The sequence below is a fragment of the Rhineura floridana genome, chromosome 8 (assembly GCF_030035675.1).
Source record: "Rhineura floridana isolate rRhiFlo1 chromosome 8, rRhiFlo1.hap2, whole genome shotgun sequence".
NCBI lineage: Eukaryota > Metazoa > Chordata > Lepidosauria > Squamata > Rhineuridae > Rhineura > Rhineura floridana.
Genome location: NC_084487.1, coordinates 76,139,391 through 76,151,956, shown reverse-complemented (window position 1 = coordinate 76,151,956; position 12,566 = coordinate 76,139,391).

The following is a 12,566-nucleotide window of genomic DNA, read 5'->3' as shown; positions in this document are numbered from 1 at the left end:
ATGTAAAGATCACTCCTTCTGGAACATCCCATCTAAATTGAATTTTGCGTTGTTTAAGTTTTTCTGTAAGGAAAGCATATTCTTTTCTCTTACGTAAAAGTCTAATAGGAATTTCTTTCATCACCAGTATTTCCTTACCATCAATCTTAAAGGTATTTTTAAAGTGTTGCTGTAATACCATATCTCTGGTCGTCTTCTTTATAAAGTGAACAAGCACATCTCTTCGAATTTTTTTCATTGTTGCATATCTGGAATTAATTCTATAAACTTTGTCTATTTCAAATTCCATCCGATCTTCATTCAAATCCAGAAATTTTACTAAAGCATTAACAATTTTTTCTCTGATGTCTTCACCTGTTTCCTCAGGGATTGCACGGAATCTCAAACAATGTTCTTTATTTCTCATTTCAGTCACAGCCATATAGTCCAAGTTTTTTTCTAATTCCAGATTTAATATATCTGTTCTATTCTCCAAGATTTGTACCTTTTCTTTAGTATTTTTTGCATCCTCCTTTATTTGCCCAATTGTCCCTTTAATCTCATCCACTTGTGTTTTAATATAGTCTTTTATATCCATCAATTCAGTTTTCATTTCCTGTTTTATATCATTAATCCCTTCCATTATTTTTTGAAACATATCTGGGGGTATAGTCCCTTCCTGTGGGTCAATAGGACCTCTTCGCTCCTGGGCCTTAGTTGCTTTTTTAGTTGTCATTTTCAAAAGAAGCCTTTAATTTCTGATATTAACCACTGTTCCAAAACCTAGAGGCAGTCTGTTTCTTTCTTTTTTTTCCTCCACCAACAAAAGAGTTAATATTCCAGGCCTGTTATTATAGTCCAGCCAGCACAGCACAGTTCTTATCTATGTCCAAGAATGCAAAACAATTCTGGTTCCCAACACCAAACGATTAGTAACAAATATGAACAGCAGATTCGTCCAAAAAGAAATAGTCCAAGGAGAAAAATAGTCCAAAATATATTTCCATCAAATAATAATTACCTCTCATCCGTTTTTAAACTTTAAAACTCCAAATTCAGGCCAGCTTTTTGTCGTAAAAAAAGTATATAAGTTGTTTACATTTTCTTTCTTCCTTAATTATATTTAAAAGAGAAAAAGTATGACTCACCCAGGTTTCTCAGTTGCTGATTCGTAAACAAATCTCTTTTATTGTAGTAATTTAAGCCATATGATAAGATTTAGACAGAAGTAGGCTCGCTGGTTAGGGACGTTTTTTAAGAAGAAAAAAACACGCTTCGCTTTTTTCCAGTACAGCTTGCATGGAAATCCTGACTCCGTCTTCAGCCGATCGGCATGCCTTCTTATCTCAGGGATTTCCTGATCAATTCCAGCCGCCGACAGCTCAACGAAGTCTTGTGGAAAATCTGATCGGTTCTCCTATACCTTGGAGAACATTTAAGCCAGTCAAAGTTTCCTCTTGGCTGGCTTTTAACCTGAAAAAAGCTTCCTCTGAGGCAGAGATCTCTCAGAGACAGTCACCAGCTGAGCACTCACTTCCGGGAAGTCTATAGGATAGCAGTCTTAATATAAAAGTAACAACCTAAATAATGAGATTATCTAACACAGTAATCTATATTTCTTCCAGTTTTTCTAAAATGAATTTACATGTTGGCATAGATGCCAGAATATAGTGACATTGTGTTCTCAGTTGTATAGTCTGAAATGAAAGAGTAGAAAATGGCTTAAGCAGAGGAAATGCTGTTGATAACCCAACTCTAAAAAACGCATTTGCAACCCATAAAGACACAATTGAGATGCATGAGACATGTATGAATGCACTTAAATGGAATTTCTTTGAAATGATTTGAGATCTTCAACACTCATCAAGGTCAAAGCAATGTTTGTTCTCTTGACTATTCTGTCAATTGAAGGTGTTTATTTTATTACTTATTTAAAATATTGGTATTCAGTCTTCCTTTCTGATAAATTTCCAGGTTGACTGACAATAAGTGAAAATAAAAACACAATAAATATAATGACTTGGATCTGAACCATCTCTGTGTTTCCCAAAAGCCACCATTGCCCCCTTATTTTGAGGGGGCCAACTTGAACAATGTTGGATTAGGCCAGCAGAACTGTGAACTGTTAATTTATCTTAAGATCCAAGCCAATAAGTTTTTTTAAGGCAATAACAATTGATGAAGGCATTGGGGGAACAATCATATAAAATGTCCAGTCCGTAGATGTTATTGCTGCTGCTGTGGCTGCTACACTGAATGGTTATGCTGAAAATGTAGTATGGATCTTTGTTTTGCTGCTTTATTTAATTTGTTGGTGAAGAAGCCTGCATTTTCAGCCTCCTTTGTCTTTTTTTCTAGGTAGTGGCCTCAAGAAACTAACAAGAGCCTTCGAAACTATCATGACACATTGCTACAGAGTGATGTCACATTATGGCCACTGGGAATAAATACAGAATGCTATAGGATTTATGAGGCTTGCTCATTTGGCTCTGTTCCTCTTGTAGAAGATGTAATGACACCAGGCAGTTGCGGAAACTCAACTGCATCCCATAGTGCTCCACTGCAATTACTAAAGACCATGGGAGCTCCCTTTATCTTTATTAAAAACTAGTAAGAACTTCCTGCGGTTTTAGAAAAAGAGCAAAATATGACCTTACAACAAAAGATTCAGAGGAGGAAAAAACTTATGGAATGGTACCGGCAGTTTAAAGTACAAATGAGACAAAAATTTATTAGTACATTGGAAAATTCATTTTTATCTAAGGATGATGGAGGTTAATTACTCTGAATGAACAAAATAGATTATAGTTAATTTCTTGTGACCTTTCAGTGATATTCATGTAAATAAAAAGAAACTAGGTTCCTTGGAAGTTAAGAGCTGCTTCCCACATTTTTTCACAAAATACAAATATGTCAGGTAAAATAAAAATACATCTCTGTAATGTAAAGATAATGCATCAGTGCCATTTCTCTCTCCCCTACCTTGATGCACTTTTGAAATAATATTTTACTGCAGAATCCTGTTCACTCTTACTTGGGAGTAAGCTGCATTAAACATAATGGGACTTCCTTCTGAGTAGACATGCACAGGATTGCACTGCCCAGGAAACACTTTTAGGAAATGCTACCTTTTTTGCCTATCTTTCAGTTTTGTTAGTCCTCTAAATCTAATACTGTTTTAGATATTTTTGGGAGCAAACAACTGTGTTTCTTTTTCCCTACCACCAGCAAAAAAGAAAAAGAAATTGAACGAGTGTGTCTGTCAGTGTTGGTGAAACAGATTCCCGTGCCTCCCTGGAATTCCTCCCACCATGCCTGCAAATCTGCTGCAGAGGGTTGGGGGACTCTCCAGGACAGATTGAGGGTGGGTGGCTGCAGGGTGGAAGAGAGGAAGGGAAGTCCTGTTGAGCGAGTGGAAGTCTACTTGTGCCATGTTGGATGTTGCCCAGTAGTCTGAAAATGAATTAAGAAACCAGTTTAGAAAAACAAGTCTCATCACTGAAAAATCTGCTTCAGAAGTCATGTTCCTTGAGTTTGTTTATTTTCAATATTTATCTACTACCCAAAAAGTTCTCTTAGTGGTTCACAGGGAAATATTAGAACCATGAAATTTATATTGAATTTAAGATATATTTAACTAAATATATTTAAGATTGGAAATTATGGGGGTATGATGGAGGCATTTCATTGTTTCCCTGACTTTCTGAAAATAGGATTAAACAAAGACTGTGGGTTTTAATTTGCTTTTTTAAAAGTATGGAATAAAACAGTTTCAGCGAGGAGGATAAAATTATCCAAATTAATCTTTTTTCCAGCAAAGAAAATTAATAAAGCTGTATAAACTGCTGTTGGGCAGGAAGTTTTAGTCTATTTCTTCAGCAGCAGAGAAACTCATGTCTTCCCAGAATCAAGACACTTTGCCACTATTACCTCTTAAGAGGAATTCACCACTTTTGACATAGAGATGTGTCATCTACGCCTTGCTGACTTCCAGATAGGACTACTGTAATGCACTGTAGATTGGGCTGCCTCTGAATATGGTTCAGAAACTTCTGCCTGTGTGAAATGTTGCTACCTGACTATTAACATGTGTGAGTAGGCATCATCCCGTACTGGTTATTTTGAGACTACTGCACTGGATACCAATCTGATTCCAGGCCCTAACGAGCCTGGAGCCTAATTATCTCTCTTCTAGTATGAGCAATCCAACAATCTCCCCTTGCTAACACCAACTTTTAAAACTGACTAATAATGCTTTGCTTCATGTTCTGTCTTGTGTGAAGGCTGAATTGGCCACCATGAAAAATAGTCCCTTTCCTGTTGCCACCTTGTAATGTGGAAGTTGCCTCACCATGGGAGATCCATATGACTTCGTCCCTGTTAATTTTCAGGAGTGAACTTCTTTTTTTGCTGTTGATTTGACAGCTTTTGTTCTGCTGACCAGCAGTTTTAAGCCTTGTTTTTGAATTGTTTTATGACTTGTTTTATGGTTGTGCTTGTGTGTTAAAACTTTGCAACCATAAAGGGGTGTGCAAATTACAGTATCAAAATTTAACAAGGTCAGAGTAGAATTTCAGTAGGGTCTAATTCGCACCAATTTATCAGCATAATAGCTACTGAAAAAAATCACAACTACATAATGGCTGTGGCGTTCAGACACCATTTGTATAAAGTGTATTCCCATGAGAATGTGGTAGGTTTTGACCTTGAAAAAGCTTACACGAGACATGATATTATGGTTAAAAATCATTGCCAGTGTATGGGGAGCCACTTCACACCAGCCTCTATGTAGCTGCATTTTTAAAGTGGTTGCCCTGCCACCAATCACATTTATGAACGGTGCTAAGGTCTATAGCGGGCACAAGGGCACCACTATATGTGTGAGTGGGTGTCTTATACTCCACATGACTTCAGGGCCATTTCTCAGGGTTCTACAGTGCACATAAATTTGAAATCCAAACTATTTAACAGTTCCATATTATCATTGTGTTTAGAACCCTGGACTCTTCCACTCCACCTAATCAGATGACTAGTTTCAGAACTCAACTACTTGTAAACAGTACAATTAATTACTAAAGGTATGCAATGAAGTTTTTCCATTTCCACAAGGACTTCTGCGAATGGAATGACTTTGTTGGATACAATCCTTAGCCATTGTTTCAGTGTTTCCCCCAACTCTCTGGAGCAGATTTGCAGAGGGCACACAGGTGTGTGTGTGTGTAAAGTTCCTTAGCACAAGCAAAATTACTTGTGCAAACCGATGACTTTGATGGAGACAACCCTTAGCATTATTTATAGCTTGTAACAGGATGCTCAAATATCAAGATCATTCTGCCATCTAGGCAATACCTGAAGTAGTGATATTTATTTACTTTTCTCATGAGCTGTATTTCATTTTTAGGTTGATGGTCCAAGCAGTTACCCTATTTTCACAGAAATGTGTTCTGGATCATTGTGAAAATAAGTTGCTTTGATTTAAATAGAGCAGGGATAGGGAACCAGTGGTCCTCCATGTATTGTTGTACAACTACTCCCATCATCCCTGACCATTGACCATGCTGGCTGCAACTGATGGGAGTTGGAGTTTAAAACATTTGGAGGTGCACTGATTCCCCATCCCTGCAGTAGAACATACTTCTAAGTTAGTGGCTTAGGTCAATAGCTTAATATGTTTGCCCTTGAAGATGTTAGCTTTGTTTGTTAATATTTGGAGCTTAGTTGAATAAATTAAAAGCAATCTGTTATTAAATTATTGTTAACTGTGCTTAAAAATTAAATACTTGAGAAATGACCCCAAAATATGTTGTTGTCCTCAACTATAAACTGTGGAATACCACTCCATGGGAGTTTTCAAACTTTAAGCGTACCTAAATCATTATACATTATATAATTATACATTATAGCCCACTGTATCCTTAAGGCTTTAAACAGGATACAGTATGTACACAGAGGAAAGTCCTGCCTTGAAGTGGTTGTAATCAGATATGTGGGAAGCAAAAAAGAAAGACAGAGTTGTAAAAATATGAATGAAAAAGAAAACCTGGGCTACAATTACATACACAGTTTACTTAGGAGTAAGCTGAACACAGTAGAGTTTACTTCTGAGCAAACCAGTAAAATTGGGCTATAAATCATCAATCCTTATGCTCTTTAGTGCCCTACCTCTTGCTTTCCCCAGGTACCCTTTATCTCATGGTTCCTGAGCTTAACTGTTTCCACACATTTGTCTTAACTTCATCTTCAATCCAGGTTCTTCATAACAAGAATGGTCATAGATCCTCATTTTTCCTTCTAGGACAGCAGTTTTAATTATTTAAACCTTCCATCCACCCAGCAAGAAGGGAAATGCAAACAATTAATTAATGAAAAACTAGAAGTATAACTAAATAACACATCATACAGACTTGCATATGCCCCCTTAACTCTTTATTGGCTTTTTCAGAAAGCTAGGCACAAGACAGCTGTTTTATTTTACAAGGAGGCAGCTGGTATGTGGGCAGCCCTTGTGTAAGTCAGCTGTGCAACATGTAACAATCTGGCATAGTCTGTATTCAGCAAAGTATCTTACTCTTTTTCTCTATTGTCTTTGTTAAAAATTGGAATGCCCAGTGCTGAACTGCAAATATTTTTTACCAATGTAAAGTATTTGTTCACTAGAAGCTAAAATGATGAAACTGAGATTAGCATACTTTGGACACATAATGAGAAGACATGATTCACTAGAAAAGACAATAATGCTGGGGAAAGCAGAAGGGAGTAGAAAAAGAGGAAGGCCAAACAAGAGATGGATTGATTCCATAAAGGAAGCCACAGACCTGAACTTACAAGGTCTGAACAGGGTGGTTCATGATAGATGCTCTTTGTGATGTTCCTGTAGGTTAAGCATCTGTAAATATGGTAAGTGCGGGTCTATTGGTGATGTATGGCAATTGACTGAGAGAGAAAGGGGGAGTACATGGGTGAGAAGCTGAAGTATGCTGGATGATAATTGCCTGGCTGGCTGAAGGTATAAATGGAGGTTTGTGAGTGATGAGGGGGGAGAAGTTGTTGAGTTGGTTGGAGTGAGGTAGTTTGGTGAGGGTTGGCTGGCAGAGTTCTGAGGGAAGTTTGGATTGTATTTGGCTGATATTTAAATATATATATGAACAGAAACATAAAGAGTGACCATATATGAAACCATACGCTTGTGAAACATTCCTAAAGTAATCGTGTTATTTCCTGTTGTTAGTAAATAAATACTTATTTGGTTTACCAAAGGCCTGATCCTTGGCTGGGGGAATATACAGACCAGAAGGGAGGGCAAGGTAATTACCAAGGCTGAACAGAAACTGTATCTAATGGTGGCAGCGGTGAAGGGAGATATTGTAACAAGTCAAGTATCCAGAGCAACCCAGAGTTGTATGCTTTATATATAAAGATACAAGGGGGTTGGGAACAGCATAGGCACACAGTCACAAAGTAACAAGCTATAGAGAGACTTAGGCAAAGTCTCTGGGGTATTGGTTACAGGAAGTGACTGGTGGTGCTGCCTAGCAGTGGGATCTAGTGATATCTGTGCTAGAGCAGAGTGAGAAACCATATAAAGGACGGTCCTGACTGGTGGTGTCCCTGGTGGTGCCTAGTGAAAGGCAGTAGCCACAAGCAGGTAGGAACCTGACAGGGAGAGCCAGGGAAGGACGCCACACTCATGGAGGTCACTGATTCATAGGGTCGCCATAACTTGTAATTGACTTGAATGCACATAACAACAAAGTATTTGTTAAGAAATTGTATTAAAAAAGGATTTGTATATAGTGCAATATTGTAATTCAGTGAACTAAGTGCAAAATCACTCCACTTGTCAGCAGATCACAAGAACATTAATATTAAAAAAAAGGAATCTCAAGAATCATAGAACAGTAGAGTTGGAAGGGGCCTATAAGGCCATCAAGTCCAACCCCCTGCTCAATGCAGGAATCCAAATCCAAGAAGAAACACTATATCAGGATAGAAGGGACTAACCCCCCCAAAAAATAAACACAATACAGCAGAACAATTTGTCGACTTTTTGCACCAGCAGGGTTATTTCTGGCATTTTTGTTGTCTAATGAATACAAGCTTTTCACTCTGTTTCTATTTATTTGTTACCAAGGAAACTATTTCAGCTAATTAAATGTATTTAAATTGTATATTGATTTCATGTATAATATTCATTCACTGGTTTCCTGATCCATTTTACAATTACTTATTTTCAAACATTTTTTCTACTTGTGTTATATTGCATTTCTCTTTACCATTTGGGCCCAGTTTCCTGAATACACTAGCTTGGGTTTCCTAGTGTCTTTTCTCCATTTGGGCTTAAGTGCTTTTGTAGTTGCATGATAAAAACATAGCAGATTAAGCTGTTACCCATTTCTGCATGTACATACTGCAGGAAATGTGACATTCTGAATTTTGGCCTACCTCTGCAATGTTAAAAGTAATGAAACATTTGTTTCAACCATGGGCTCCTATTGGGAGGAAGGGTGTGATATAAATCAAATAAATAAACCATGTGGAAGCTTTACTTTATACGTTGTCTGGAACCGGGGCACTTTTTTCAGACACAAGTGAAAGATTTATTTATTTTATTTATTACTTGATTTATATCCCGCCCTTCCTCCCAGCAGGAGCCCAGGGCGGCAATTTATCTCCATGGAGGGCAAATATCAAGCTAACACTACATGAAAATGAACAAATCCAAATGTTGGGGTATGAAGACAAAAAAGGACCCTTGTTTTCTTACGTCTGTATCTTTCATTCAAATACTGCTCCATGGCTGGTTGTACAGAGGATGTAAATGTTCATTGCATAGTCTCCGCATAGCAATAGGTGGCAGATCATTTTCAAATGGTCTGTATGTTGCTTAAAGGTAAAAGAGAACATTCCTGAAACCAATTATGGCAAAGGAGCATTTCTGTGTGTGCATTTTCTCCTGCCAGATATCAAGGATGAAAATTTATTCATTGCTGTTGGTTGTGTTTGCATTTTTTTTTTACCTTTTAGAATAACTTCAGTGAGGCAGCTTTAAATATCAAATGATGTTATGCTTTCCCCTTTGATGAGTGCAGCACATCCCTTGAAGTGTCTGGTGCCTGCAGCCATTCAAGCTTGCTTGTTCCAGTAATTTCTCCCTACTAATTACTAATGTAAAATCCTAAGTTGCTAATCAGGTCTCTAAGGCTCTGAGTACTGAGGCTTGTAAGCAATTTCCATAATCCTTCTGCCAAGTCTTCTGATATTTAATAGACGTTCTAGGTGTATATAGTCATTTAACAAACTGACATGGAATACATCTGTAACTTACAAGGTAAGTTTAAAAAGTTCTTAGAATTCGACTAGTGGTATATGGGGCACAATTTTTTTCCTAGAATGGCCCCCAGGAAATATACATCATCAAAATGGATTCAAAGGGAACGAGACTTGATCTAAAATATTTACTGAAGGTTCAAAATATTTTTAGGACAGCCAACAGTAGTACAAAACACAGGTATGTATAAGAAGAGTTCACAAGTTCAACTTCCAGTGACTCCATTTGTGATCACTGAGGTACACAGCACTGTGTAGTCATTCATTTCATGGCATGTGGCGGTGAAGCCAAGCCACACCTATCTGCCTGATGGCAGTAGAGATGGAAGTTCATTTTCACATTAATCCTATAAAAAGGAATGTGCATTTATTTACAAACAAACAAAAATGGCATGGCTTTATACCCTGTTCACTTTTTATAAAATTAAGGCTACATGAATCTAAACCACCATTGTAATTATAGATTGTTTAGAAATGGCATGCATAACAATGAATAAGTCAATGCGGAAATCAATTGCAGAAGCTCTCTCAAATTATTGCTCTGGGCAATTCATCAGAATTAAGTCGCTGCACATTATGCAACCTTCTATAGATTATTTCCCTCTAAAGGAAAAGGACAGTATTTTGATGGAGAAGTTCAAGTGGGCAAATAGTACAGGCAGATCTGCAGATCCAGGACCCTCAGTATAGGTCTGCATTTCTGGTACACTACTGCATTGCTTCTATTCTTAATAAATTGCAAAGGCTAGTGCTCAAAAACTTGCTTATTTATAAAATGAAGTTGGGCTTTGTCTTACATGCCCCATCCCACCCCATAAGCAAAAACATTTCTGTCTCATTTTCCAAACCAGTGCCTCTGGGAGGTGGAATTATCCTCTGGGACTAACACTAATCAGACATGAGTCAGAGCTTAGTGACCAGTTGCAAATTTGGACCAGTCAATGACAAGCAGGCTTTGAAACAGGCCTTCCAAGCATGAGTTTTAATGGTTAAAAATAGTTAGATTTTACTTATCTCACCAATCAAGATGGCAGTGTTCCTTAACTATCACCAGTTAGTGGACATTTGATGAGGTGGGGCTTAGAGGGGACATTTATCAGCACATGATACAGTTGCTGAAGTTCATAATTTCCTGTTTTAGAATAAGCATTTGTTCAGCATGTAATGGTCTGATTTACTAATAATTGAGTGTCATTTCTTCTGAATGTCCTTCTCTGGCTTAGAATGCAAAGCAAAATTCTGCACATGTGATGACAGTGTTCAGGCTGACCTGGCTGCTCTGTAGGTGGGTGCACAAAAGTTGTTTAATGTTAGAAGACATTAAATTCTCACTGAGATTACTGTGACTATTTATTTTTTTTATTTATTTAATTTAATTTATATACTGCCCTAAGCCCGAAGGCTCTCTGGGCGGTGTACATAAAAGGTAAAAGCAGGCACAATATATAAATACAATAAATATAATAACTCAAAAAACAAAAACACACAAACAATACGAGAACCAAACAACATCCAGAATACAACATAGTAATAGAATACTGTAAAAATACACTTTAAAATGCCTGGGAGTATAAAAAGGTTTTCACCTGGCGCCAAAAAGATAGCAGCGTCGGCGCCAGGCACACCGCATCGGTAGATAACCCAACTCATCAACCTTTTGTTTTGTGAATATATTCTCTCTATTTTAATGTTCGCTTTTGCACCTCTTTGTAAGCTTTACAAAATATAAAGGGGAAGGTTGCTGCCTCAAGGAGCTTACAGTTTAAAATTTGTCACAGAGGAATTCAACATGCAGCAATTCCATTATTCCAGCTGCCCCAATCACAAGGCCTGTTGTGTTCAATTCAAGGTGCTGGTTTTAACCTATAAAGCCTTACATGGCTTGGAACCACAATACCTGATGGAATGCCTCTCCCGACACGAACCCACCCGTACACTACACTCAACATCAAAGGTCCTCCTCTGGATGCCTACTCCGAGGGAAGCTCGGAGGATGGCAACAAGGGAGAGGGTCTTCTCAGTGGTGGCCCCCAAATTATGGAATGATCTCCCTGACGAGGTGCACCTGGCATCAACACTGTTATCTTTTCGACGCCAGGTCAAGATTTTCCTCTTCTCCCAGGCATTTTAGCATGTGTTTTTAAATTGTTTTTTAAAAAATGTGTTTTAAATTTGTACATTTGTATATTTGTTTTTCATGTTTTTAATTGTTGTAAACCACCCAGAGAGCTTCGGCTGTGGGGCGGTATACAAATGTTGTTGTTGTTGTTGATGATGATAATAATAATAATAATATGACTGACAGAGCTAACATTTTACTGAAGTTTACATTATGACTACAAGATCCTCTTTTCTGGATAGTTACAGACAGGTAACTTACAGCTATACAGTAGGGCCCCACTTTATGGCGTTCCGTTTTCCAGCGTTCCGCTGATGCGGCGGCTTTCAATTAGGGGAAATTCCCCATTTTAAAGCCAATTTTGTGCTTTTGCGGCATTTTGCGGCATTTTTGAGTCATTTTCATGCTACCCATTATAGTCAATGGGTTCCGCTTTACGGCGATTTCCGCTTTACGGCAGGGGCCTGGTCCCTAACCCACCGTATAAGCGGAGCCCTACTGTATGAGTGAACTTGGATTTTAATTTTTTTATTTTTTTGCCTTTCTTGGTCCTTTACTTGGACTTCCACCACCATTTTGCTACCATATTTTTCTACATCACAAGCACTCCTCAAATTATAATTTTTGGTACTCCTTCAATCCAAAGGATCAAATCCACCAAACAATGTGAATGTTGTCAGCTCTGACTGCACCATAATTTTTTCCGGGAGAATGCTAAATGGAGAGGCTGAGATCAGTCCACCTTCCTAAATAGGCACTGTCAACACTAACACGTCTGCTGATCATCTCTTGGTGGTGCAATAAATGCCTGGTACTTTTCCCTTAATAAACCAGAGGATAATTATCATAATTTGCCATGTTTATTTTTTTTAGAAGAAAATTATTATTTCTCCAAGATTATATTATTGCTCCCATGGCTTGCATATGATCACATCCTTCAAGACACATATGGGATTTTGTTAGCACAGCTGTATATCAAAAGCAACAGGAAAGACTTTGGCTTTCCATGCTGGAGGGAAGACACGATTTTTGTTTGTGTTAACAGGCCACTTCAGCTTCATAAACCCACACATGGTTTTGGATGTACATATCCTTAGAGTTGCTTTTTGACAGGCCAGAGAAGCAGGGATTAATGCATTTT